The sequence below is a fragment of the Arvicola amphibius genome, chromosome 8 (assembly GCF_903992535.2).
Source record: "Arvicola amphibius chromosome 8, mArvAmp1.2, whole genome shotgun sequence".
In the NCBI taxonomy this organism is placed as follows: domain Eukaryota; kingdom Metazoa; phylum Chordata; class Mammalia; order Rodentia; family Cricetidae; genus Arvicola; species Arvicola amphibius.
Genome location: NC_052054.1, coordinates 76,469,960 through 76,497,322, shown reverse-complemented (window position 1 = coordinate 76,497,322; position 27,363 = coordinate 76,469,960). Strand labels below are relative to the sequence as shown.

The 27,363-nt window shown below is 41.5% G+C and overlaps 1 protein-coding gene across 10 annotated transcripts in view; it reads right to left on the bottom strand.

Moving 5' to 3' along the window:
• Positions 1-2,836, bottom strand: part of LOC119820758 (cytochrome P450 2G1) — a 31,163-nt gene extending 28,327 nt beyond the window's left edge. For 3 of the 10 annotated variants that reach the window (XM_038339336.1, XM_038339340.1, XM_038339342.1), the window contains exons 1-2: positions 2,787-2,810; positions 1,661-1,716 (exon numbers count right to left, since the gene is read on the bottom strand). The gene's annotated coding sequence lies outside the window, so the exon portion shown is untranslated. Of the gene's footprint in view, positions 1-1,660; positions 1,717-2,786 lie in introns of all 10 variants that reach the window. The other 7 variants (XM_038339335.1, XM_038339346.1, XM_038339333.1 and 4 more) reach the window with 7 other exon arrangements.
• Between the last annotated feature and the right edge of the window lie 24,527 nt (positions 2,837-27,363).

The window sequence follows — 27,363 nt, the reverse complement described above, 5'->3', positions numbered from 1 at the left end:
GTTGGGCCTTGAGGTAGATTGATTCCTAATTTTCTGAGAAAACACCATACTGATTTTCATATGGTTGTACAAGTTTGCCCTCCCACCTGCAATGGAAGAGTGCTCCCTTTACTTCACATCCTCTCCAGCATAAGCTGTCATCAGTGTTTTTAATCTTAGCAGTTTTGATTGGTGTAAGGTGGTATGTCAGAGTTATTTTGATTTGCATTTCCCTGATGGCTAAGAATGTTGAGCATTTCCTTAAGTGTCTGTTGGCTATTTGGGAGTCTTCTGTTGAGCATTTTCTGTTTATGTCTGTACCCCATTTTTAATTGGATTATTTGGTAGTTTGACATCTAGTTTCTTTTTTTTTTTTTTTTTTTTTTTTTTGGTTTTTCGAGACAGGGTTTCCCTGTAGTTTCTAGAGCCTGTCCTGGAGCTAGCTCTTGTAGACCAGGCTGGCCTCGAACTCAGAGATCCGCCTGCCTCTGCCTCCCGAGTGCTGGGATTAAAGGCGTGCGCCACCACCGCCCGGCTGACATCTAGTTTCTTGAGTTCTTTGTATATTTTAGAGATCATCCCTTTGTCAGGTGTGGGGTTGGTGATGATCTTTTCTCATTTTGTAGGCATCCATTTTGTATTGTTGACCATGTCCTTTGCTTTACAGAAGCTTCTCAGTTTCAGGAGGTCCCAGTTATTAGTTTTTAAATTAACTCATATTCCTTATCTATGCTCTGCCTTGTGGGTTGGTACCTTTTCTCAGTATGGCAAGTTCATCTCTGTCTCTCCTCATCCCTCATGATTCTCAGACTCATCCTCTTCTTCTTTGTGCTCTCTTCATTGTCTGCCAGTCCCACCTAATCTCTCCCTGTAAGGTATCGGTCAGTAAACTTTTTATTAGCCCAATCACAGTGATGTATATTCACACCATGTAAAGGAATAATCCCAGCATTTAGGAAGCAGAGGCAGGTGGATCTCTGTGAGTTCAAGGCTAGCCTGGTCTACAAGAGCTACTTCCAGGACAGTTTCCAAAACTACAGAGAAACTCCGTTTTGCAAAACCAAAAGATAAAAAATAAAAAGACTCAGTTATCATTGTGTAAGATAAGATATAAGATCATAAGAGCCAAAGGTAGTGGATGACTACAGGGAGAGAGTATTTTCTGGACACAACAGGGCAGTTGTGCATGTGAGCTCACAATAGTTGCGAGAGCATGCACAAGGCCAATGAAAGATCAAGCCAGACAAAAACCTAATATGGATGTGTTTACAAAGGCCCACCCCTATCTGAGGAGCTATTGGCAACTAATGTCTGCTGGAAGAAGAAAAGATCAGCTTTCTTTAAAATTGTAGTCCCTGCGAGGTTATCCATGATTCAAAAGGTCCAGTACTCATTTGTACACTAGTAGCAGTAAATGGACTCAGAGGCTTAAAAAAACATAAAATGGTGAGGGAATAGAAGTGGGGGGGGTGGAAAGAAACTAGAGGGGAAGAAATTGGGGTGTACTTGATCAAAACACATTATAAGAAATTCCCAAACAATAGGAAAGATACACTACATAATAATTCAGATCCACAGCATAAGAAGATGCTAGAGTCACACTAGAGAGAAAAGGCCATAGACAACCAAACATTTCATATAATACATGAAATTATGAATAAAAGCTTTATGCTTATCCTACCTGATCTTAGGCACAATGCTAGCAGGTCTTTGATAAATACAGGAAAACTGACAGAGCTGTTGGATAGTAACATGTTCACCTTGATGATAATATACTTTGAACAAAACATTGACACAACATCAAGGGATCTCCATAAAACATACAATTTCAACATGCTTTTCTACCCATAGAAATCGTTTATTTGTAGCAATTGAAAGTAGGGAAGATCTGACTTAAATTCACTTTGGTCCATCTTCACATGTAACTTTTCAAACGTGTCTAATTATTTTAGTATATTATTATATCTGAAAAAGCCAATATGTGATTTCCCCTCCTCCAGACCCCCTGTCAGAAACTACAAAAGTAATTCTAAGTGCAAAAGAAAACACAAAACTTTTATTTGTTTTGGTTTCAATTTGGGAAGGTAAAAAAAAACAAAAAAACTGGATGCTAATCAGAACCAGGTGTGTATGAGGAAGAGCGCCCAGTGAAGACTATAAATAAATTTAACGTAAAGCAGAGAACGTTATTCTTATGAGAAACAGAACCCTTGATGTTTGAACCTACTACCTGAAAAGTAAAGAATAAGCTTTCTAACATGGACTGGCTTGTTAATGATTAATAATATCTAAGTTGAATGGACTCTGTCATCATTACAACATTTCTCAGTTTCTACCCAAAATCAGAAACTACAATCAAAGCCAAGCAAGGTTCACTCTTCATGTTTTATCTATTCATTTTACTCCTTCATATTCTCAAACAAGTTGGAAATTTACCCAAGGATACCTCTACCTCCTTTCCCCCATCCCCATCCCTGCCTCCTTGCCCCCCTCCGTTCCCCGCCCCATGCCCTTCCTCCTGTCTCTATTGATGCTGAGATGCCCTTTATGTAACTGTTCAATTCTTTCATCACTGCTATCCTCAAATGAATCAGTAGAATTGTTTAGGCTTTCTCAGTTTGTAGTATGGAGCTGTGGGCTGCATTCCTGCTGCCCGGCTCCTGGCCGTCCGGCTAGCTTTACCCGAAATAACAACACACAAATTGTATTTTTTTAAACACTGCCTGGCCCATTATTTTCATCCTCTTACTCACATCTTAATTAACCCATATCTAATAATCTGTGTAACACCATGAGTGGTGTCTTACCAGGAAAGATTCAGCACATCTGACCTGGTGGCTGGCTTCATGGCATCTGGCTCACTGAGGAGAGTCATGGCATCTGTCCCAGAGAGGAGAGGTGGGGCAATTGTCTGAGCCATCTACCTCACTTCCTTCTTCCTGTTCTGTCTACTCCACCTATCTAAATCCGGCCCTCTCAAAAAGCCAAGGCAGTTTGTTTATTAGCCAATGAGAGTCCTCCATCATCAGTTCCAGCATTCAGCACTGTAAATATAAACAGGTGTCACCTAGCTGAGCAAAGGTTATTTGCAGAGAAGATTGAGAGACTGAAAAGACTGGCTGCATTGTATGTAGTTCAGCAATAGAGTACCTGTCTGGCATGTGAAAAGCCCTTGGATTTCATGCCAAGAATAGGAAATGAAAGCAACAGAGAGACTAAAAGTAGAGGTGCTGCCTGGGGGCAGGGGAAGACACCTGTGATTTCAGTACTAGTTAGACAGAAGCAAGGAAGGTCAATTGTTCGAGCCAATAGGCTACATAGCAAGTTGCAGACCAGCCTGAACTAGGTGAGAATCTGTTTGGAGATGAGAAGAGGTGTGAACAGATGGGGAGCTGGAGGTGCGCGCAGCTAAAGCAAACAAAATAAACAAATAACAATATAAAAGTAAAGCAGTGCTGGGCAGTTGTTAAGCAAACAATGGCCAAGAAAACACTAAAAGACAAGAAATGAACAACATGACAGGAGTCCACACAAGCCTTTCAATAATAACTGATTATTAGTGATCTCAATCTCCAAGCAAAAGACATGGTCTAGCAGGTTCCATTGGTAAACAGGATCCATCTTCCCATATTTTCCTGTCTACAAGAAACATGTCTCATAATCCATGTTAGGGTGAAAGGGTGGAATGAAGTATTCCAAGCAAAGAGAACCAGGAACTAGGCAGAAACTCTACTCTAATATTCGACAATACAGAATTCAAACCATAACCAATAGGAAGAGATAATAAGGTCACTTATTACTGACCAGGGGAACAATCCATCAAAGTAACTTTGATTTTGAACATATACATATCAAATGTGGTTGCACACAATTCCATAAAAAATACTATGGGGGTGTAATAGAAGATTAATCCCAAGACAGTAGTAGAAGGTGATTTCAGTGTCTCACTCTCTCACCAAAGCATATGTCATTGGAGAAACACTGAAGTTAACCTCATAGATCAAAGGGACCTAATTGATGTCCACAGAATATTCCACCCACATTCTACAGAAGGAGCATTCTTCTCAGCAGTCTGTAGAACTTTCCCTAAGGTAGATCACATATTGAGACACAAAACATCTCTTACCAAATATAGAAAAATTGAAATAATTTCCTATATTCTATCTGAACATAGTTGATTAAAACTAGAAATCAATAGTAAAGTAACTGCAGAAGTCACAACTTATCAAAATCTGGGAATACAAGGAATGAGGCCCTTAACAGGAAAGTTTACAGATCTAAGTGCCTACATTAAAAAAAAAAAACAAAGAAAACTCAAAATTAAAATGAAATAAAACTAAACTAAATAACTTAAAGAGGCACTTTAAAATTTTGTTAAAAAAAAACAAAAAAAAACCCAAAAACAAAAATAAGTGAAACCCCAAAGCGGTTGATGGGAAGAAATTATAAAGATTGGGTCAGAAACTGAAGAAAAGTAAAAATAATACAAAGAGTCAATGAGAGGTGACTTTAAAGCAGGACTCCAGAGTACATTGTCCATGACTGCTATATTGAAATTTCCCCTGAATTAAAGCATTCTGTCCTGGAAGGAAGCTCCTTAAGACTCAGAAAGTTCCAACAGGAAATTCATTAAGACTCAGTAATCTCCTGAAACTGAACAGGACTGTTGAGGAGACAGACCAACTGAGATGCCTACGAAAGAGTCTCCAACCTGTGGCAATGCCTCCAGGTCATCCAGAGAGCGCCAGGGTTCCAGTTTATACAGGTCATCACCCTTGACACAGAGGGCCAATTCGAGTCATCCCCACTCCTGTAAGTAAGCCCTCACCTGTTCTCCTGTATGTGGCTCTAATAGCTCATTGGTTCACCAAGCTGGACATTGATGCTAACATTACTTTGGTTTTTCAGCATTTTCCATCTGGAAAAGTAGACAGTTCTTGATATCTCCCTGGGAAAAGTGTCACACAGCAATGGGGGTATCTGTGATGGGCGGGGTTCTGCAGTGATACAGCTGTTTGAGGGTCTCCTGGAGTCATAGAAACATCCTTCCCACGTACTTTAAAAGTATTTATTTATTTATTCATTTATTTATTATACAGTGCTGCATGTATGCCTGCAAGCCAAAAAAGGGTACCCATTCTCATCTTATTACAGACGATTGTGAGCCACCATGTGGTTGCTGGGAATTGAGCTCAGAACCTCTGGAAGAGCAGTCAGTGTTCTTACCCTCTGAGCCGTCTCTCCAGCCTTCCTAAGAACTTCTTACAAAGAAGCTTCTAAAATGCTCACACAGCTGTCTTCAGTTGTCTTATGATGACTCCTGTGCTTACTAGTTTAATGTTCTCTCCTCAAGTCTGTGCATGAGAACACAAGAAGAAAAAGTTCTGGTGCCTCTGGCCTTCATATGAATTATCCATACATGTCAGAGACTTTCTCTCATGAGCCCTTCCATGATTCTGTATCAGAGGCACAGGAGGACAGCAAAGACATGGACTGCTTCCCAGACCTTTTTGTTTGACGAGGCCCAGACAGACACAGTCAACTTTGAAACACAAGATTTTGACTCTGAAAAGGGGAGCTCACAGATTTTGTTGGCTTCTGGAATCATTTTGATGGGCAAGGACAACAGATTTCTGCATAGTCTGTCTTAAGATCCTGGAGGTAGAGTTTATCAAACACCTGAAGTCAAAAGCATGCCAGAGCACCAAGAGCAGATGTTCCAGGCACCCCTGATAAAACATTTTTCCTGCTATGGATTAATATTTGGGCTACAGGCTTGAGGAGGCATCGAGGAACATGGCTGGGTTTTCTATAGGACTCTGGAATTCACAGGGATTAAGGGAAGTGAAGTGTAAAACTGATTTGTTCACAGTATGAGGGATGTATGTGTGTCCTTGAAAATGAGTCTCTGAAGGAGCTCAAAAAATCGCAAAGCTAAGTTATCTAGGAACAGAGATAAAGGGGCAAAGTACGCAGAGAACAAATAGAGGATGCAGTCGAAGGCATGGACCAAATCTCCACATATTAACTAAAAATAAACACGCGCGCGCGCGCGCGCGCACACACACACACACACACACACACACACACACTTGCTTCCAAAGTGATGCAACTAGAGTAGACAGAACTTCGTTATCAAAGAACAAGAAACCAGGACAGTGGGATGACTCATCAGTAAGGATGCTCTCTACTGAGCCCGGCAATGCAAGTTCAGTTTCCAGGACCACTTCCTCAGAACTATCATCTCTTCTCTACATGTGTCCCGTGACTTGAATGTGCCAGTTCATATACACACTGCAGAATAAATAAATGTGATGCAGCTTTACAAAAGAACAACTAACCAAGTGGAGAGCACAGCACATTGGCTGTTTGTTCATGAGCTCTGGACACCACAGCACAGGCTTGCAAAAGGTGATGGAGAAATACCCACACACCTGGAGTTGGAGAACGCTCACACTGGCACATCCATTGTTGCCTCTGCCAATCCTTTCTCTTTAGTTACATAATTTTCAGTTGTTTGTGTTTTTGTCTGCAATCTTCCATTATTTAAAATTATAACAATAAGTTTTCTCATGCAGCATATAGTTTATAATTATTTAATTTTTACTTTCTGTGCATTGGGGTTTTGCCCCAATGTATGTCTGTAAGTGTGTCATATCCCCCAGAACTGGAACCACAGGCATCCATGAGTTGCCATGTGGGTGCTGGGAAACGAACCTGGGTTCTATGGAAGTACAGCCAGAGCTCTTAACTCCTGAACCATCTCTCCAGCCCCCTAAACTATATTTTAATCATATATTTTCTCTTCTCCCAACTCATCCCAGATCCTTCCCACCTCCATAGCCACCCAACTTCATGTTTTTTCTCCTTCTCAAAACATAAAGTAAAGGGGGCTGGAGAGGTTGCTCAGTGGTTACAAGCACTGACTGTTCTTCCAAGGATGTGGCTCACAAACATCTGTAATGAAATCCGGTACCCTCTTCTGGCCTGCAGGCATACAAGCATATTATGTATACATAATAATAATAATAAAAAACTTGCTACCACACTTGGTTTTTAAAAAGAGTAAAAAAACAGGGAGGGGGAACTGGAATTGCTATGAAAAATATAAAATAAATAACTAAATTTTTAAAAAGTGAAAATCAAAAGAAACATACAAACAAACAAAAACCCCAGCAGGATGGACACCATGGTTTTGTGTGTGCAGTTTTTGTTTTGCCTTGTTTTGTTTTAGTTGCAGAATTTATACTTTCTCCCTGCAAGGAAAACTCTGGAGGGGGAACATGAGGCATATTTCAGGGTTCACAACCATGAGCCCTCCTCACACGAATGATGCCGCCTTAGATCAAGTCACTTTATCTACGTAGGACTTGGTTTCTGCACTTGCATAGTTAGCAATGATGACAGTTGATGTTCTGTTCTATGGTGCTGCTTTGCATCATATAGGATGAGGTAATGAGTCACTGCACCCTTGTACCCAGTAACTGCTGCATTGGCATTACCAGCTGTGTTTACTATGCTGCATTTCCTTTTTATTATTTTATGTAATTTTTATTGTTTTTAGTGAACTATTTAGTTTTCTCTGCTCCCTTCCATTCCTCCCCCCTCCTCTTATACCCTCTCCCCAAATCCCCATGCTCCCAATTTACTCAGGAGATCTTGTCTTTTTCTATTTCCCATGTAGATTAGATCCATGTAGTCTCTTTCGGGGTCCTCTTTGTTGTCTAGGTTCTCTGGGATTGTGAATTGTAGGCTGGTTTTCCTTTGCTTTATGTTTAAAAGCCACTTATATTTGTCTTTCTGGGTCTGGGTTACCTCACTCAATATGATGTTTTCTAGATCTGTCTATTTTCTAGATCTGCCCACAAATTTCAAGATGTCATTATTTTTTCTGATGTGTAGTACACCATTGTGTGAATGTACCATGTTTTCTTTATCAATTCTTTGGTTAAGGGACATTTAGGTTGATCCAGGTTCTGGGTATGACAAACAATGCTGCTATGAACGTAGTTGAGCACATGTCCTTGTGGTATGATTGAACATCCTTTGGGTATATACCCAAAAGTGGTATTACTGGGTCTTGAGGAAGGTTGTTTCCTAATTTTCTGAGAAATTGCCACACTGACATCCAAAGGGGTTGTACCAGCTTGCATTCCCACCAGCAATGCAGGAGTGTTCCCTTTTCCCCACAACCTCTCCAGCATAAGTTGTCATCAGTGTTTTTGATCTTGGCCATTCTTACAGGTGAAAGATGGAATCTCAGAGTTGTTTTGATTTGCATTTCTCTGATGACTAAGGATGTCGAACATTTCCTTAAGTGTCTTTCAGCCATTTTAGATTCATCTGTTGGGAGTTCTCTGTTTATGTCTGTACCTCATTTTTATTGGATTATTTGTTCCTTTGTTGACCAATTTCTTGAGTCCTTTGTATAGTTTGGAGATCAGACCTCTGTCTGATGTGGGGTTGGTGAAAATCTCTTTCCATTCTGTAGGCCGTCCTTTATCTTGCTGACTGTGTCCTTTACTTTACAGAAGCTTCTCAGTTTCAGGAGGTCCCATTTATTAATTGTTTCTCTCAGTGTCTGTGCTGCTGGGGTTATATTTAGGAAGTGGTCTCCTGTGCCAATGCATTCAAGTATACATCCCACTTTCTCTTCTACGAGGTTCAGTGTGGTTGGTTTTATATTCAGGTCTTTGATCCATTTGGACTTGAGTTTTGTACATGACGTTAGAGATACATCTATTTTCTTTCTTCTACATGTTGATATCCAGTTATGCCAGCACAATTTGTTGAATATGCTTTTCATTTTATATTTTATGTTTCTTTGTTGTAGGTGTGTGGATTGATATCCTGGTCTTCTATTTGATTCTATTGGTCCTTTTGTCTGTTTTTATGCCAATACCAGGCTGTTTTCAGTACTGTAGTGATGGAGGAGTGTCTATGTGTTACTTTCATTGGTTAATAAAGAAATTGCCTTGGCCCTTTGATAGGATAGAAAATTAGGCAGGTGGAGTAAACAGAACAGAATGCTGGGAAGAAGGCAATGAGGCAGGCGCTTCAGGCAGTCGCCATAGGCAGTTGTCATGCCTCTCCTCTCCGAGACGGACACAGGTTAAGATCTCTCCTGGTAAGCGACCACCTTGTGGTGCTACACAGATTACTAAATATGGGTTAAAACAAGATGTGAGAATTAGCCAATAAGAGGCTGAAACTAATGGACCAGGCAGTGTTTAAATGAATACAGTTTCCGTGTAATTATTTCATGTGTAAAGCTAGCTGGGTGGTGGGAGGCAGCCTGCTGTTCCTTACTACACTGTAGCTCTGTAGCAGAGATTGAAGTCAGGGATTGTGATGCCTTCAGATTCCCAACAAGATTGTTTTGGCTATCCTGGGTTTTTTGCTTTTCCATATGAAGTTGATTATTGTTCTTTTGAGGTCTGTGAAGAATTTTGCTGGACTTTGCATTGAATCTGTAGATTGCTTTTGGTAAGATCGTCATTTTTACTATGTTAATTCTACCTACCCAAGAGCATAGGAGATCTTTTCATTTTTTTTGGTGTCTTCTTCAATTTCTTTCTTCAAAGATTTAAAATTCTTTTCATGCAAGTCTTCCACTTATTTGGTTAGAGTTAATCCAAGATATTTTATGTGTTTGTGGCTATTGTGAAGGGTAATGTTTCTCTGATTTCTTTCTCAGCCATTTATCATCTATATAAAGGAGGGATACTGATTTTTTTAGTTAATCTTGTTTTATGCTACATTACTGAAGGTATTTATGAGTTATAGGAGTTCCTTGGTAGAATTTTTGGGGTCACTTATGTAGACTTCCCACAGAGGTTACCGACTCAGGCCTGCTCTGGTAGAGGTCAGTGACTCAGGCCTAATCCCATGGAGGCCATTGGCTTGACCTGGTACCACCAAGGTGACTGGCTACACTCAGTCCTGTGGGGGTCACTGGCTCAGACATGATCCCTAGCAGGTTGCTCCCTTCTACTTGCTCCTGCAGAGTTCTGGAGGTCACTGGATCAGGACTGCTCCCACAAAGGTTGCTGGGTTGGGCCCAGTCCCCATGTCTCATTTCTTAGTACTAAATCAGACTACAATAATATGCATTCATTGAGCTATTTGAGGTTTAACCTAAATTGTGTAAATTCTGTGTTGGCTGCTCAGAGGTTAAGAGCACATACTCTTCACAGTGCCTGAATTTGGCTCCCACTGTCCTCACTGGGCAGCTCACAAAAACCTGAAACTAGAAGGATCTGAGACCCTGTTCTGTGCTCCCCCACATAGTTTTCATCCTTGTGTACAAACCCATATATTAGCATACATATAGATCATTTAAAAATAATAATTAAAAATCAAATTCAAGTTGGGCTGTGGTGGCACACACCTTTAATCCCAGTACTTGGGAGGCAGTGACAAGGGGATTGAATTCTGTGAGTTCAAAGCCAGCCTGGTCTATAGAGTGAGTTCCAGGACAGCTGGGGATACACAGAGAAACTCTGTCTTGATGATCAAAAACAAACAAACAAATATCTTATTCAAGATTATTTATTTTAGGAAAAAGATAAAGTAAGCATGAAAGGCTAAAAGGCCCAACACTGGTATTTCTGTATTCCCAGTATCTCAAGAATTGGACTTTATGCTGTTTGCCTTCCTGCATTTGCATATACACACCGCTGATGCAGGTTTCTCAGTTTATAAACCATTGCTCACAAACATGAAGTGTTAATGATACTAGCTAGAAGGTGATATAATTAGAGTCAGACAATTTAAGAATCTTGAGAATTATGTGCATATATACAATGAAATATGATCACATCCACTGCCATTTTCCTCCTCAAGGTCCTTCCATATCTTCAACCATGTAACCTGTTTCCCTCGAAACTTCATTTTCTGATAACTCACTAAGTGCAATCTGTGCTGCCCACATGTACATGGGTGTGGGGCCATCCACCAGAGCATGGAAAACCATGTCATACCCTTGAAGACAATGATTTTCCCTTCCGTGGTAGCGCTCAACTCCCAGTAGCTCCTCACTCGGGTAGGAGACCTGGAGAGCACCTGCCTCCTTAACACCAGAGTTATGTTGCTTGACTTTGTTTAGGTCTCGTGCACAGTTTCCATCAGTTTATCAGTTTGATAGCCTTGTCATGTCCAGAAGTTTCAATTCATCGCAATCTTCCTCTGGATCCTTCTGCCTTTCTACCCTCCCTGCCCACAAGCATCAGTGAGGCTGTCGATAAAGATGGTCCACTTAGGGCTGAGCTCTCCGTCTCTTATTCTCAGCACCCTGAGCACTTAGGAATCTCTGCTCTGATGGTTTCCCACTGAAGAAAGAAGCCTCTCTGACCAACACTGACAGCAGCCCAGGGCTATGGACATAAGCATAGTTAGAAGGCAATTCAACAACATGACCAGTTAGGAAAATCACAATATCACCTTCTACCTCAGGACCTATGACCTCCCCAGTGGTGCTGGAGAGTTTTATGTCAACTTGACACAAACTATAGTCACTCGATAAGAAGAAACTTTGTTCAATACATACAAGCCAATAAATAAATCATAAGATGAAGCAACAAATTCACATGATCATCTCAATAGATGCACAAAATATTTTTGACAAAGATCCAACATGTTTTCATGATAAAAGTTCTATAAAGAGTAGGCCAGGAGAGAATATGCCTCATCGTGATTAAAGCTACATATGACAAACTCACAGCCAGTATTGTCCTATAAGGAGAAAAATTTGAAGCAATCATGTTAAAATCAAGAATGAGAAAGGACTCCTCTCTACCCCCACTCCTTTTCTTTTTTCCTTTTCCTTTTTCTTTTCTTTCTTTTTTCTATATATATTTCTTTAGTTTTTAAAATATTGGATCATATTTTTAGAAATTTTCAACCTGGATGATGTGGCATGAAACAGCAATCAGAAAGTTGTCAGTCATGGCAGCCAGGCATCATTAGTCTCCTGATAATGGGTATTTGTGCCCAGGTACTAGGTAGGGTATTGTTTTCCAAGTTGATTGCTCTGACCATTTGTTTACTCATTTTGACTTCATTTTATATAGCATTCTTGGTCTTTTTATCTTTTCTATAACCCCCCCCCCCCTCTGTGTGTATGTTAGGGGGGGTGCATGTTCATAAATGTGCTCAACACATATCCAACTCAATCGCTCTCTGCCTTGCTCTCTTGAAATGGAATCTTCCACGGATGACCAAGAAATCCCATCCCAGAGTTACCCTTGTGCCCACCTCCTACAGCCCACTCCCACCCTTGGCTTTTTATGTTTCTCATATTTTAGATTCAGTTTGGGGAAGGTAATCATAACCTGGGAAACAATACTTGGTTACCCAGGTACAGTGGCGCAGCATGTTAAAACAGATAACACAATTGTAAGAATGGTAATGGCTCACGAATGCGACACCATTTTCATTGTTTTGTTCTGTTCCTTGAATACTCAAGTACAGAATTAACTCAACATGAACCATGAAAAGCTACTTCAGTAAGGAGCAGAAACTTTGAACTCTAGATATCTCACATGCAAAGAGAAGAACTTTCTATCAATCATAGGCCACATCGCTGATGACTAAGAACATCAACAGTTGGGGCTGGAGAGATGGCTCGGTGGTTAAGAGCACTGGCTGTCCTTCTAGGGGACCCAGGTTCGATTCCCAGCACCTATGCCGTGTTTCACAGCAATCTGAAACTCCAGTCTCAGGGGATCCATACTGCCCTCTTCTGGCATCCTCAGGCACTGTATGCATGTGTTGCATTAACAAACATGGGCAAAACACATAAAATAAAAATTACAATAAAGACAAGTAAGGGGCATTTTCCAATTGGATTCCCAGAGCGTGGCCTGGTACTTGGCTGTGGATCTTTGGGTCTGGTTCCATCAGTTGGTAGATGAAGACTCTCTGATGACAATTAGGGTAGTCACCAATCTGGTTACAGGGGAAGGGAGTTCAGGCACCCTCTCCACTATTGCTAGGAGTCTTAGCTGGGGTCATTGTTGTGGATTCTTGGGAATTTCTTGAGCACCAGGTTTCTCCCTAATCCCATAGTGGCTCTCTCTATCTCTCTCATTGTTCTCCCACTCTGTCTCTCTTTTACCTTGACCATCCGATTCCCTCATGCTCTCATCTCCCATCCTCTCCCCTTTATTACTCCCCTTACCCCAAGTTTACCCTTCCCTGGGTGATCCCTGTGCCCATCTTAGGGTCTTCCTTGTTATTTTGCTTCTCTGGATGTTGGAGGGAGTGAGCCACTTGTTGGTTCCCAGCCGCCTGGCTAGCATAGACCCTAAATAATCACACAGAAACTGTATTATTTAAATCACTGCTTGGCCCATTAGCTCTAGCTTCTTATTGGCTAACTCTTACATATTAATTTAACCCATCTCCATTAATTTGTACATCACCATGAGGTCATGGCCTACCAGCAAAGTTTCAGCATATCTGTCTCTGGTGGCAGATCCATGGCTTCTCCCTCTGACTCCACCTCCTTTCTCCAAACATTCCGTTTAGTTTTCTCCACCTAGCTCTGTTCCTCTATAGCTCTGCTATAGTCCCAAAGCAGTTTCTTTATTCATTAACCAATAAATGCAACACATAGACAGAAGGACCTCCCACACCATCTGGAGCTGTGGAATGTAGTCTGATTATCCTTTGTGTTACATCTAATATCCATTTATGAGTGAATACATACCAAATATATGAGAAAGGGAGGTCAAGATCATGATGGAGAAATCTACAGAGACAGCTGAACCAAGATTGTGGAAACTCAAGAACTCTAGACCGACAGCTGTGGAGCTTCCATGGGACCAAACTAGGCTCTCCATATGTGGGAGACAATGGTGAAACTTGGACTATCTGTGAGGCACCTGACAGCAGGACCAGGATCTATCCCTGGTGCATGAGCTAGCTTATTGGAGCTCATTGTCTATGGTGAGATGGCATGCTCAGCCTTAATGCAGGTGGGAGGGGCTTGGTCCTGCTCCAACTGAATGTGCCAGACATTGTTGACTTTCCATGGGATCCCTTACCTGTTGGGAGGATTGGATGGGGATGGGCTGGGGAAAGCAAAGTGAGGGTGAGACAAGGGGTGGGGGGAAGAACTGTGGATAAAATGTAAAATAAAATTTAAAACTTAATTAAATAAAAAATAAGCAGCAAGCCAAGAAAAAGAACCATTTTCCAAATTATGCTCTTCATTTTGTGCTCTCATATCCAACACAAGCTAATACTTTCTTAGGATAGTTTCTCTCCTCCCCCAAATGCAACGTCAAATATGATGATGACTGATGCAGAGATGTGCTTTATGCAAATATGCGATGCAAATCAGTATTGCTGTCTTCTTCTTCTGTTTTTTTTTTTTTTCAAGACAAGGTTTCTCTGTGTAGTTCTGGTTGTCCTGAAACTTACTCTGAAGACCAGGCTAGACTCAGACTCAGAGATCCATCTGTTTCTGCATCCCAAATGCTGCTTTGCCAGCATCACTATCTTCAAATGAAATCAATAAATTATAAGTTTTCTCAGTCTCAGTATCCAATAATGTAAATATGAATAGGCACCAACTATATGAAAAAGGCTCTTTGTAGAGATAACTAAGATAGTAAAAGAGAGCATGGGCTGTAGCTCAGTGGAAGAGCATTTGCCTGGTATGTGGAAGGTACTGGGTTCCAACCTAGGACAGAAAAAAAGAGAATGGGTATGGAGAGGAAATAAAAGAAAAATGTGCTGGCTGAGAAAAGAAGAGAAGAGAGATAGAGAGGGACAGAGAAGAGAAAGAGAAGTAAAAGAAGAGAAGGAAAGACTCAGCGGTAGAGCTCCTGCCTAGAATCCCCCACTGGGGTGCTTGGGGTATAACCAGTGAGGGACTGGGGGTGTAACTCAGTGATAGAGTACTTGCCTAGAACCCCCAACTGAAGGGCTTGGGTGTGGCTCAGTGGTTGAGTCCCTTCCTAGAATCCCCCACTGAGGGGCTGTGAGTGTGGGTCAGAAGTAGAACACTTGTCTAGCAGGAACAAAGTCCTGACTTCCATTCTCAACTTGCAAGGCAAAAAGCATTTGAGCTTCTTCCAGAATAACACTAAGCAGAAGCATTTACATCATTAGAAGCTCTATTTTCTCACATTAGATTATTTTTACCTGGTTTAGCATTTTCTGTTCAGAATGTACCCAATTACATAAGTCTTTAAAAAATAGTGTCAAAATACAACTAACACAATGTTTAACATCAAAACCACTTCTGATTGCACAGTTCAACGTCACTAACTATATTCATAATGTCCAAGTGCCACTACTACTATCCATCTGCCCCCTATGAATAATGACCTCTCACATTCCCTCCAGTTTCTGGAAGACCCCTGTCCTCTTCCCGTCCCTGTGTTTTCACTGCTCCACAGGCTTACTTTTCCTTTTGAAGTCAGGCTGTCCAGTGCTGGTCTCAGCCTTGGTAAGAGAAGCATGTTCAGCGGTGGTGGTTAACCCAGAGACCCATAACTGGTCAGAGTTAAGAATAAGACACTGTTGGATGCTCAGCTCACAGGACATTTATATCATTTCCCACAATGCCCAAAGAAAAGGGAAAGGAAGGACTGTAAAATCTAGAGGATGGGAAGGACCATTGTGAGATGCTGACATCTGGATATGACATGACCAATATAATTGTGAACTCACAGCAGCTGTGGCTATGTGCAAGACACAAAAGTTGGAGGGAACTAATTGGAAAGAAGAAGGATCTAGGGGGCTCTGAGAGGGTAAAAGAGGAGGTGGATATGTTCAAAATACATTGTATACATATATGCAGTTTTCAAATATTAAATAAAAATAAGATAAATGCCACTGTACAAAGTCATTCAGAGTCTGACTATGGTGATCTTGTCAACCTCATACTCACTATATAACTCAGGCAGGCCTTGAACTTGAACTCCTGCCTACCACACCTGGTGGTATTTCTGCTTTTGTGACTGGATTATCTCACTTAGCAGATTGTCTTCTAGGTTCATTGGCTTGTGTAGAAGCTCCTTTCTTCCTAAGACAGAATAACATGTATGCATACTACATCCAGATTTATCTGCTCATCCACCAAAACACCTTGGGTTGTTTCTAATTTTAACTGTTATGAGCAAATGCTGGTTTTTAAATTTTGTTTTGGTGATGCTGAGATTGAAACCAGGCCTTGAACAGTCTACAAAAGTGCTTTATCACTGAGCTACACCCCAGAGTCCCAGAACACAAGGTCTTTAGCTCAGCATGACGGAGACTCATTCGTGATGTTTATCAATAGTTAATTCTGGCTGGGTCCATCATCCAAAACCACTGCAGTTTGTTTATCCTTTGTTTTATAGAGGGACGCCTGGGCTTTTCTCTCTTTTGCTGTTGCTGTGGTGATGGTACTGGTGTTTTGGTTTGATTGCTATGAATAAAGTTTTTGAAAATGTTTTTGTGTGAAAGTTTTGTTTGTAGGAAATAAAGTTAGAGAGAAGGGGAAGGGGAAAGACAGTGGGACAGAGGGAGGGAGAGAGAATATTAGTAAGGTGTGGACCAGAGCAGAGGGCAGAGGGTCATGTGACTTGAGAGGTAACTTCTTCAGCAAACATAGATTCTTAAAGCCAATAGGAAGTTTTATTTGCTGACTGGCTACTTGGGGACTTACCTAAATTGTGTAGCCCAAACCTCACTGTTCTTTGCCTTTTATACACAAAATCCATATCTTGGTTGACACACTTCATTTAACAAGAATAGTTAGCAATAAATGGAGGTATAGAAGCCAAAAAGTAAGGTTAGTACATATAAGAACTTTCCCAGAATTATGGACTTTGATTAATTAGTTATGTGTTCTCGTTTTTGTCAGGTGTGGGAGTCTATGTGCTGGCCTCTTAGGTCAGAATTGCGTGTGGGTGCTGTTGTTGGAGGCTGCTTGTTTGTTACCAGCTACTAAGCCCCGAAACAACCACATAGAAACTATATTAATAAAATCACTGCTTGGCCTATTAGTTCTAGCTTCTTATTGTCTATCTCTTATTTTATTTTTATTTATTTATTTTTTTGTTTTTTGAGACAGGGTTTCTCTGTGGCTTTGGAGCCTGTCCTGGAACTAGCTCTTGTAGACCAGGCTGGCCTCTGCCTCCTGAGTGCTGGGATTAAAAATGTGTGCCACCACTGCCTGGCTATCTCTTACATCTTAATTTAATCCGTTTCTATTAATCTGTGTATCACCATGTAGCTGTGGCTTACCGTCAGAGTTCCATCTGGTGTCTGTCTCTGGCAGGGCTACATGGCTTCTTTGGATACTGCCTTCTCTCTCCCAGTATTGAGTTTAGTTTTCCCTGCTTACTTCTATTCTGCTCTTTACAGGCCCCAAACAGCTTCTTTACTAACCAATGATATTCACAGCATACAAAGGAGAATCCCACATCAGGGTGCCTCTAATATGATGTCATTTGTGGTAATTCCTGGGGCCTGTTACCTTGGTACTTGCATAAACAAATGTGACACCTCTCTCTCTCTCTCTCTCTCTCTCTCTCTCTCTCTCTCTCTCTCTTTCTCTCTCTCTCTCCCACACACACAACTTTCTGATAGCCAGGTTAGAGCAAAGAGTCAACAACTAGAACTCTATGAGGAATTCTGTATGCTTATGTGATGTTGGGAGAGACCAGACCCTGCGGAACACCGTAATAATCTTAGTCTGCAGTTAGATTCTTAACTTCCAGTTTCAGTACAGCCAGTTCTAAGCTGTGGGACCTGGAGGTTTGGGGTTCCCACAATCAACCCACTATCTGCATGAGTCTCTTTGCACAAAGGTTCTTCTAGCTCTTCTTCTGACTTCCTGATTTGAGTCAGTAAAAAGGGTGCTAGACACAACTCCAAAGTTCTGGTCCCTGTGCCAGGCTTCTCCACACCACAGAAGTTCAGTGTACACAACTCACAACAGAGATCAAGTCAGCCTCAATTGCTGCAGACCCTGAGCAAGCACCAGCATTCCTGCCCCAGAGTTATTACAAAGACTAAGTGAGCCTCCTCTCCCAGCAACCACAAACTGATTCTATATTCTTTGGGAAAAGGCCTTGTAAACTTTGTGACTCTGAACCTTCCTGAGTCTGGTAAGCTTTGGTTAGCTTCTTGGATTTTATGGATCTGCTTCTTTACTCAGGCTTAAAGGAGAGCATGTTTCAATTCAGAAGAAATGTCTACAAGACAAAGAAACATCTCTGTAAGAGAAATATTAATAGTCTTTCCTGTTGAGAACCATCCTGATGGGAGGGAGGACTGAAAGAGCTAGAATGTCAGGAAGTCTGCCATGAAGCAGTCTCTCACAGCTCCATAAACAAGACAGGAACAATGGGCATCTGGAGGTTTCTCTCCCGTCCACCAGTTTCTGATTAACCACTCTAAGGCTTAACATTAATTACAAACTGTTTGACCTATTAGCTCAGGTTTATTATTAATTAGCTCTGAATACTTAAATTAACCCATTTCTATTATTCTATATTTTAACATGTGATTCATGACTTGTTACCTCACATTTTGATTCCCTGGTGGATGCTGGCATCTCCCCAACTCCGCCTACTTTCTCCCAGTCTCTCTGCTTGGATTTCTTGCCTTGCTTATATTCTATCCTGTCATAGATTCTCTATTAACCAGTGGCAATAGACATATTCATAGCATACAAAAGCGTATCCCACATTATCTCCCCTTTTCTGTTTAATTAAAAAGGAAGATTTTAACTTTAACATAGCAAGTTTACATATAACAAAACAGTTATCAAGCAAGAATTACAATTACACTATTTAGTCTACTTCTATTTGACAAAATTAAAGAAAATATTTTATCATCTATTTTATCTTTGTGAGTCTAAAATTTTATATCTAAGTTATCATTTTTCTTAACTAAAGAAAACTATAATTATAACTATGTAGTCTTCAACTCCACCCACGAAGGATATAATATTACCTGAGGTACTGGAAAATGCATTATAAGCAACTTCCAAAACTCTAGAAATGACAGGGAAATCTGGCTGCCTGGACAGTCACTGAAAGTTCTTCTGTAATGTTGGAGTATCCATCTTTGGCCTATAGGCCTAGAGTATCTGGTAGATTTCTCAGTGAAGCAGGAAATTTGAAGGACTGTCCCACCTATTTTGGCAAAATTTGTCAATCTCTTTCTTCTGTGTCCTTCACAATATCTGGCAGATTCTTCCATGAAGGAGAAACCCTGAAGGACTGTCCTAACTTGTGTAGTGGCATTTCATTCGTATTTTAATAAATAAACCTTGCCTGAAGATCAGAGAGTAAAACAGCCCCACTGGTCAGCCTTATAGACGGGGCAGTGGTAGCACACACCTTTAACCCCAGTAAACACACAAGTTGGCATAGAAACCAGCCAGTACATACCTTTAATCCCAGTCCTAAAGAGAATTGTAAGATGAGAGGAGACAGTTCTCAGTCTCAGTTTCAATCTGAGATTCCTGGAGGCAGGATTGCCATTTCAGAATGAGCTCAATGTAAGAGCCAGTGGCTGGTTGCTTTGCTTTTCAGATCATCGGATTAAAGCCCAATTTTTCTCTCTGAGCTTTGATTAATTGTGCTTCAACCTTGTTTTGTCTAGTTCAGCAGTCATTTTTCTGTGTGTCTTGCACGACCAGCTTATACAGCATATTGTCAAACTGTCTAGGCAAGAGCAGTTTCTTGCTCAAATGGCTAGTCTCACCACATTGAAAGCAAAATCCACAAGGAGCTTCTTCAATGCCCATCATCCTCTAGAACTATTGGAGCAGACATGTCTCACTATTGAGAAAAGTCTAAGTTCTTAAAACATTTTAAATGCCATATTCTGTAGGTCTTTGAAGTGCTTGAAGATTACCTATCTATTTGAGATATATGTCTGCATACCTAGAAAACCTAACTAACATGAATATAAGTTTGAGTATTATTGATGAGTATTAATTTCTATTTCTTAATTATACATTGCATTTTAAATGAGCTGCATAACACCTTAAGCAAGAGTAGAAATATACATATAGTATAACAAAATTGACCTTACATTTGTATCAGTAAACCAAAATTCCTACAAAAGTAAATTATTTTGAGATTAACAGTTGTGCTTTATATTAAGGATTTAAATTCAATAATCTACCCCTTTTCCTCATTTCTGTATCATATCCCCCTTTAATTTTTTTAGAAAGAGATTGACTATGACCATTAACCATTTATAACCAACCCTCTAAATGAAAACAAACTTCTACAAACAATATTTTAAGAATTTGAGTGAAGTTTTCTATACTACTTTCTGCTGATTGGGGGGTGCTAGTAATCCTATGGAGATCCTGAAAAAAATTAGAATTATGATCAAATCCTGATTGGGGTATTTTGTGTTGGTCCATCTCAGCCAGTAGCCTGGATGTTGGATCACCTGTGCCACTGTTCCCAAAGGAGACCTTTCAGGGGTCTTGCTCGATCAAACCTTAACCTGATAGGAATCTACAGCTTCTCATCTTCTGTGGAAACAAAACAAGATCCTCTTTTCCAAAGCAACATATCCTTAAACCCAGATTTTGAAGTCATGATATCTTTATGCTAGTTTAGCTGAGCAGCTCCAACAATCAAATGTCTCACTGTAGTTAGTCAAAAAATTCAAAGGAAAGAGCTAGGCCTTTTCCCCCCAGCACTTAGGATGCACAGACAGGTAGATCTCTGTGAGTTTGATGACAGCCTGGTCTACAGAGTGAGTTCCAGGACAGACAGTCCTCAAGTCCCCAAAGCTACAGGAAACCCTGCCTGAAAAGAAAAATTTCAAAGAAAACCCAATAGTATACATAATCCAGACTCTCTATTTTCATCTTTGTTTGGCTTTTTAAAATAATACTTTTACTGTCTCCTTAAAAACATTGTTTTATTTTTTTAAATCTATTATTTCTTTCTATTACAGTCTATACCCATTTTCTTTCTTTCTTAGGCTTTAGGCCTATGTACATTTTTAAAACATTGTGACCCATCTACAGGTTTTTTTTTTTTTGTTTGATTCTGTCTTTATTGTGCATCTGTAACCATTTTATGACAAGGAGAGTTTTGAAAATGCTAAGTGGGCATGACTAGGACCCTGCTGGCTCTGCCCCCCTGGGCTTCCTAACATGGTGGAGGTTCTGAGGACAGTCACACTTACTCCCTCCCCCAACTCTGGGGTCCATACTTCCACTCGGTAGCATGCAGTTGGCCTACAAAACTTTTTTGTTTGTATGAGCAAAAGCTAAATCCACCACACAGCGTGCTGAGAGTCTTGGAGATGCCTCTGTGTACTGGGGCGGGGATCTGTCATGCTGTGCTCAAGGCTAAATGTTGTGGCATCTCTGTGCAGCCTGCATGAGAGGCGCAACTAGGAAGTTGTTTTGGGCTCCATTTATGTGTTCTAGAGCCCTTTTTATAAGGCTTTTTCAGAGCCTACAGAAATTCAACAGTCCCACCTTGGTAAGCCATTTGTAACCATAGGATTTTTCATACCCTGCCTGGTTCCACAACCAACTATTAACTAGTCATTATGAGACTTATTATTAATTATAATTCCTTGGTTGATGTCTCAGGATTCTTACTAAGTAGCTCTTACATCTCAAAATAACCCATGTATTACCTTGTGGCCCATGGCTTACTGGCAATGCTCTGGCATTTTACTCCTCCATCAACTCCTGGCAGCACCCTGACTCTGCTTCCTTTCTCCCTATCTCTCTGCTCGGATCTCATGCCTGGCTCTATTCTGTCTGGCTATGGGCCAAATCCATTTCTTTATTAACCAATGGTAATAATACATATTCACAGCAGACAGAAGGGTATTCCACAACAATGGCAATATCAATAGTGGACATATTTTGTTTGATGGAGAAAATGTCATGGGGTCACATACCATGGCAAAGTATTACAAGCAACTAATGACTGCTGGGAGAAAGAGAGCCAGTCTCTGCCAGGGATGAGACTCCTTATTGGGACAGGAATATGTGTGTCAGTCTCATCTTACACACAGGTGCACTGAGACTTGCCTCAGGCAAGTTTGTGCATATGCATGTGCGTGTGTGTGTGTGTGTTCATGTGTGGTGCATGCATGTGGAGGGCAGAGGTTGACCTTAGGTATGTCTTCCTCGATTGTTTTCTGTAAATGGAGGTGGAACTTTCTTTTATCGCAACCACCTTGTCCGAAATAAACATGCAAAACATATTAATTACAGAATATTTGACCTATAACTTATGCTTATTATTAACTAGCTCTTACAAGTTAAATTAACACATTTCTTTTTCTTTCTTTCTTTTTTTTTGGTTTTTCGAGACAGGGTTTCTCTGTGGCTTTAGAGCCTGTCCTGGAACTAGCTCTTGTAGACCAGGCTGGTCTCGAACTCACAGAGATCCATCTGCCTCTGCCTCCCGAGTGCTGGGACTAAAGGCGTGCGCCACCACCGCCCGGCAAATTAACACATTTCTATTAATCTACTTCTTTGCACATGGTTTCGTGGCTTTAGCTGTTCTCTAGAATCTCACTTTCCTGGAAGCTGGCTCTTTACTCTCTCTCAACTCCACCCTTCTTCCTCCCTGTATTTTCAGTTTGGTTTTTCTGCCTAGTCCCATTCTGCCTTGCTATAGGTCAAATCAGCTTTATTAGCAACTAATGAGATTAACACATATTTACAGCATATAGAAAGATTATCCCATAGCACCTTTCCATCATCTTTTTTTTTTCATTTTTCTCTTTGAGACAGGATTTCTTTATTTAGTTCTGGTTGTCCTAGAACTACCTACATAGACTTAGACTGGCCACAGAGATCCTCCTTCCTCTGCATCCCGAGTGCTGGAATTAAAGACATATGTCTCTATGCCTGGCTTACCACCATACTTTTGGAGACGGGTCTGTCACTGATCTGAGAATGGAGTGCTTAGACTGGGCTGGTTGACCAGCAAGCTCCAGTAATCGATCTGTCTTTACCCTCCCAAGCACTGGGATTACAGATGCCCACCAGCATGCTTGGCTTTTTACATGGATACTGGAGATCAGAACTCATTTCCTTGTGTTCACACACCAAGAAGTTCTACCAACTCAGTTATCTTCCTGGTCCTGAACCTGGCTTTAAAGGTGCAGAGTTTGAGCCAGCACATCAGTTGGTCCCTCCAGGAACTATCACCGACACCTGCCCCCCACCACACACTCACACCAGGAAGATGAGCATTCTCTCCTTGTTGAAACCCTGCAGCAGTGTGCTAGGAGGAGGCCAGGCATGCCTTCTGTCTTCAGAGATCGTAGTTTGAATGCTTAGAAAATGGAAGAGTAGAACCTGACCATAGAGAGGACACCCTTCACCCTTCCATCTCCAGCGCTGTCTATACAGAGGACACCCTTCACCCTTCCATCTCCAGCGCTGTCTTAATTCTATCACTCTATGCTTTTGCTGGGAATTAGTGGAGTCCTGCCTTTGTCCTCTGGCAAGCTCTACCTGGCTGCAGGGCTGGCCTTTGGAACACGTAGTCCTTTTAAGCACAGCCCACATGAGAGAGATAGTCATCTGATCTCTCCACCCAATCTAAGAACAGAAGTGTGGGAGGGTTTTGGAAGTCCCATTTGGGGTTGTCTTTGTTTTGTTTTTGTGATACTGGAGATTGAATCTACGGATTCATGCACACTAGGTAAATCCTCTGTTATAGCGACCTCTCTCTCCCTTCCTCCCCCTTCCCTGTCCCTTTCCCTCTTTCTCTTACAGAGAAAAGATCTGTTTTTAAATTGTCCATGCTGGCCTTGAACTCTCTCTGTAGCCCATGTAGGTGTTGAACATTGAACTCCTCTTTCTTCTTCCTAGTATCTGGGATCATATGCATGCACCATGGGTCTGGCTGAAGGAGATTTTATAAGGCTGGATTAGTGGGCTGAGGAAAAGTAAAAAGATTCCAAAGAGAGAAGAGAAAGACAACGTTTCTTTAGTTCTTCTCTTTCCCTAGGCCCCTTCATTATGTCCCTTCACCCCTCTCCGGGTTCATGACATCATGTAATGACCACCACCTAAATCTTCCCATAAGCAGTGAGTCAGAAGGGGATGGATCTGGACCAAGAACACCTAGAGGCAAGAGGAGACCAGGAGAAAGGGCTTCTGAGAACACAGGCAGCAAGAGAAAGTTAGAGAAAGAAATGAAAGCCTGGTGGTGGTGGCACACGCCTTTAATCCCAGCATTTGGGAGGCAGAGGCAGGTGGATCTCTGAGTTCGAGGCCAGCCTGGTCTACAAGAGCTAGTTCCAGGACAGGCTCTAGAAACTACAGGGAAACCCTCTCTCGAAAAACCAAAAAAAAAAAAAAAAAAAAAAAAAGAAACGAATTGTTGGCTCAAAAGCTAAAAGACATTAGAGGGAAGAGGTAGGAAATGAAAATATGAGAGGGGGCAGGGAGAGAAAGTGAATAACTGGGACTCCAGAGAAACAGGGAGAAGCCAACCAATTAAGACACAAAACAGTGTTGGGGATATAGCTCAGCTGGTAGAGTGTTGGTCTAGCATGCACGACCTGGGTCCCATCCCCACTACCACAAACACCAGGCATGGTAGTGTGTGCAAGAAGGAAAGAAGTTCAAGATCATAATCTGTCACACAAAGAGTTCAGGGCAAGCCTGGGGCGCATGTGAGTGGAAGGAAGAAGGAAGGGAGGGAGGAGGGAGGGAGGGAGGGAGGGAGGGAGGGAGGGAGGGAGGGAGGGAAGGAGAAAAGATGGGAAGAAGGAAGAGGGAGCAGGGAGGGCATAAGTGGGAGGAAGAAAGGGGGAAGGAGGGAGAAAAGGAAAAGGAAGGAGGCAAAAAAGAAGGGAGGAGGGATGAGCGAAGACACAAAGCACAGAGGACACGTGGAGATGGAAAGAAAGAGGAGGCAGAGAGAGATGTGCAGCTAAGGAGACACAGATAAACAAAGAGAACATGGAAAGATCGTGACAAGAAAGAAACAGATTCAAATGCCAGAGACATTTAAATGGACTACAGGGACACAGAGAATGAGGAAAGCAGGGAGAATGCAATTGGGCAGGAACAGCGTGGAAGCAGGGAGGGGAGGTATAAACCAATCAGTGGAGCAAGCCCCATGCCAACTTGGCCTCAGATGCCCTGGGAGCAGCCCGCACAGTCGATTCTCTGGCTCCTGCTTACTGTCAGGCTAATGCAAATAACATCTCACTTAACTCCAACAACAGGTTTCAACACCATGAGTACAGCCAGTTCTTCAGTGTGCTTGCTGGATCCCAAATCCATACAACCACAGCTAATCTACACACTGCAGCTAATTCCACGAACGGTTCTTCCATGTAAATAAGCCCTGTTGTATCCACCACTTTACAAATGGCTTAACTTAGTAGCTCAGACTCAACGCTGAGATAATGTGGGCAGAACCTGTCTCCTGTGCTGAGGAAGAGCTGAGAATGCTAGAGACGTTATCTGTAGACACGGGAGACAGCCTGATCTCCTGGTCTGCAGACACGGAGATAACCTAAACTCTAAAGATCTTCCAAAGAAATCTATGAGCGCCCCAAGACTCCAGTCCTCCTGAAAACATTGTGTCCTAGTATACTCACATTTCTTGAGCACATGGCTATTGTTACTTCATTAATATCTATTGTGAGCCCCACCATGTGCTGGCACTTTCTAGACAGTGAGAGGTCTATATAGGTAAACAAGAAAAAGCAAGCAGCAAGAAATTAGTGAACTGAGCCAGACACATCCCTGTAACACCAGCATTTGGGCTCAGTTTCAAGACCAACATAGACTTCCTATAAAAAAAATAGAAATAAATAAATAATAAATAATACTGCCCTACGCTGGCAAGATAGTTCAGGCTGTAGAGTACATGGCATGAAAGTATATGAAAGGATGTTAATTCAGTTCCAGGAACCCACATCAAAAACCCAGGAATGTTGACACAATCTTTTAATCCAAGAGCTGAGGAAACAGAGTCAATTGGATTTCTGGAGTTCACTGGTTATCAGCACAGAGTGGTCAATATCCCTGAGAGTCACATGAACAAGCCTATTCCAAAAGACATAGCACTGCGCTTGGAAAATGCCCAGTGGGCAAGAGTGTCCATTGGACAAGCACGAGGTCCTCTGTTCAAATCTGCAGAGTCCACATAAAAAAGCTGGGCATGGATAAATGTTGCCTGCAGTCTCAGCATTGGGTAGTGGAGACAAATGGACCCCAAGGGCTCACAGGCAATGCAGTCTAAGTAAAAATTGAGAGACCCTGTCAAGGAAGAGAGCAGCAGAGGAAGATACACCATGTCCTGCTCTGGCCTCCCCTTGCATAAACAAGGGTATGTGCATCCACACCTCACAGGCATGCATCGTAAACACACACACACACACACACACACACACACACCTCACAGAAGAGGAGAAGATGGAAGAGCCTATGCCTTCATTTTTCAGGAAACACTGTCAGACACTATGCTTGATTATTTAAATTAATTGAACATTAATTGGCTATTAATTGGTTGTTGTTAATTAATAATTGATATTTAATTGATTTATTTTTATTATATTGATTCTGGATGCTGCTGAGAGTGATCTCAGCTCAAGGCCTTTGTCCTTGTGGCTCCTTCTACAAGGGAATGTCTTCCCCACACCCCTCCCACTAGTAGAGCTCACACTTTCCCCAAACCCTCCCACTATTCCACCTGAAAAGACCACGAGCAGACAGTATCCACCTGTCCTTGCTCCGTTTTCTTCATAGTATTTATAACCCTGTTATTTACAAACCGAATGAGGCGCGGGAACATGATTTCCTTACTCTTCGACCTCTCATCGTCGACCTACATTAGCATGTAGTACATGCTCACTAAGCATTGGCTGATGAGCAGCCAGAAGCTATGTGCAATACTCCTCACAAAGGGCCAGGCACGCCACACCTTACCTCCCGTGTGTAATATCAAATGAGCTCTTGTTAAAGAAAGTCTAAGATGAGCTCAGTTTAACTAATTTTTTTCATATGAAGTTAAGAATAGTTTTTCAATTTCTGTGAGAAATTGTATCAGAATTTTAAATTGAATTGGTAGATCACTTTTACTATGGTGACCATTTTTGCAATGTTAATCCATACCATTGCAAATTATTCATATCTATATCATATCCCCCTTTAAATGTAAAAGAACATTCATAAACAATTTTGGGAATATGGACGTAGTTATCTCTCCAAACTGCTTCATGCTGAATGGGGGTGCTGTTAATCAGGTCTTTCATGGTGTAACCTGTGTGCTAGATTCATCTCAGTCATCAGTTGGGTGAAGTAATTTTCTGAAGGTGTTCATGGTGAGGTTTTTAAAGGGTGGGCAGTTGAATGTCCCATATAGGTTTCTATACTAACTCGATCTTCGGGATGGCCCTACT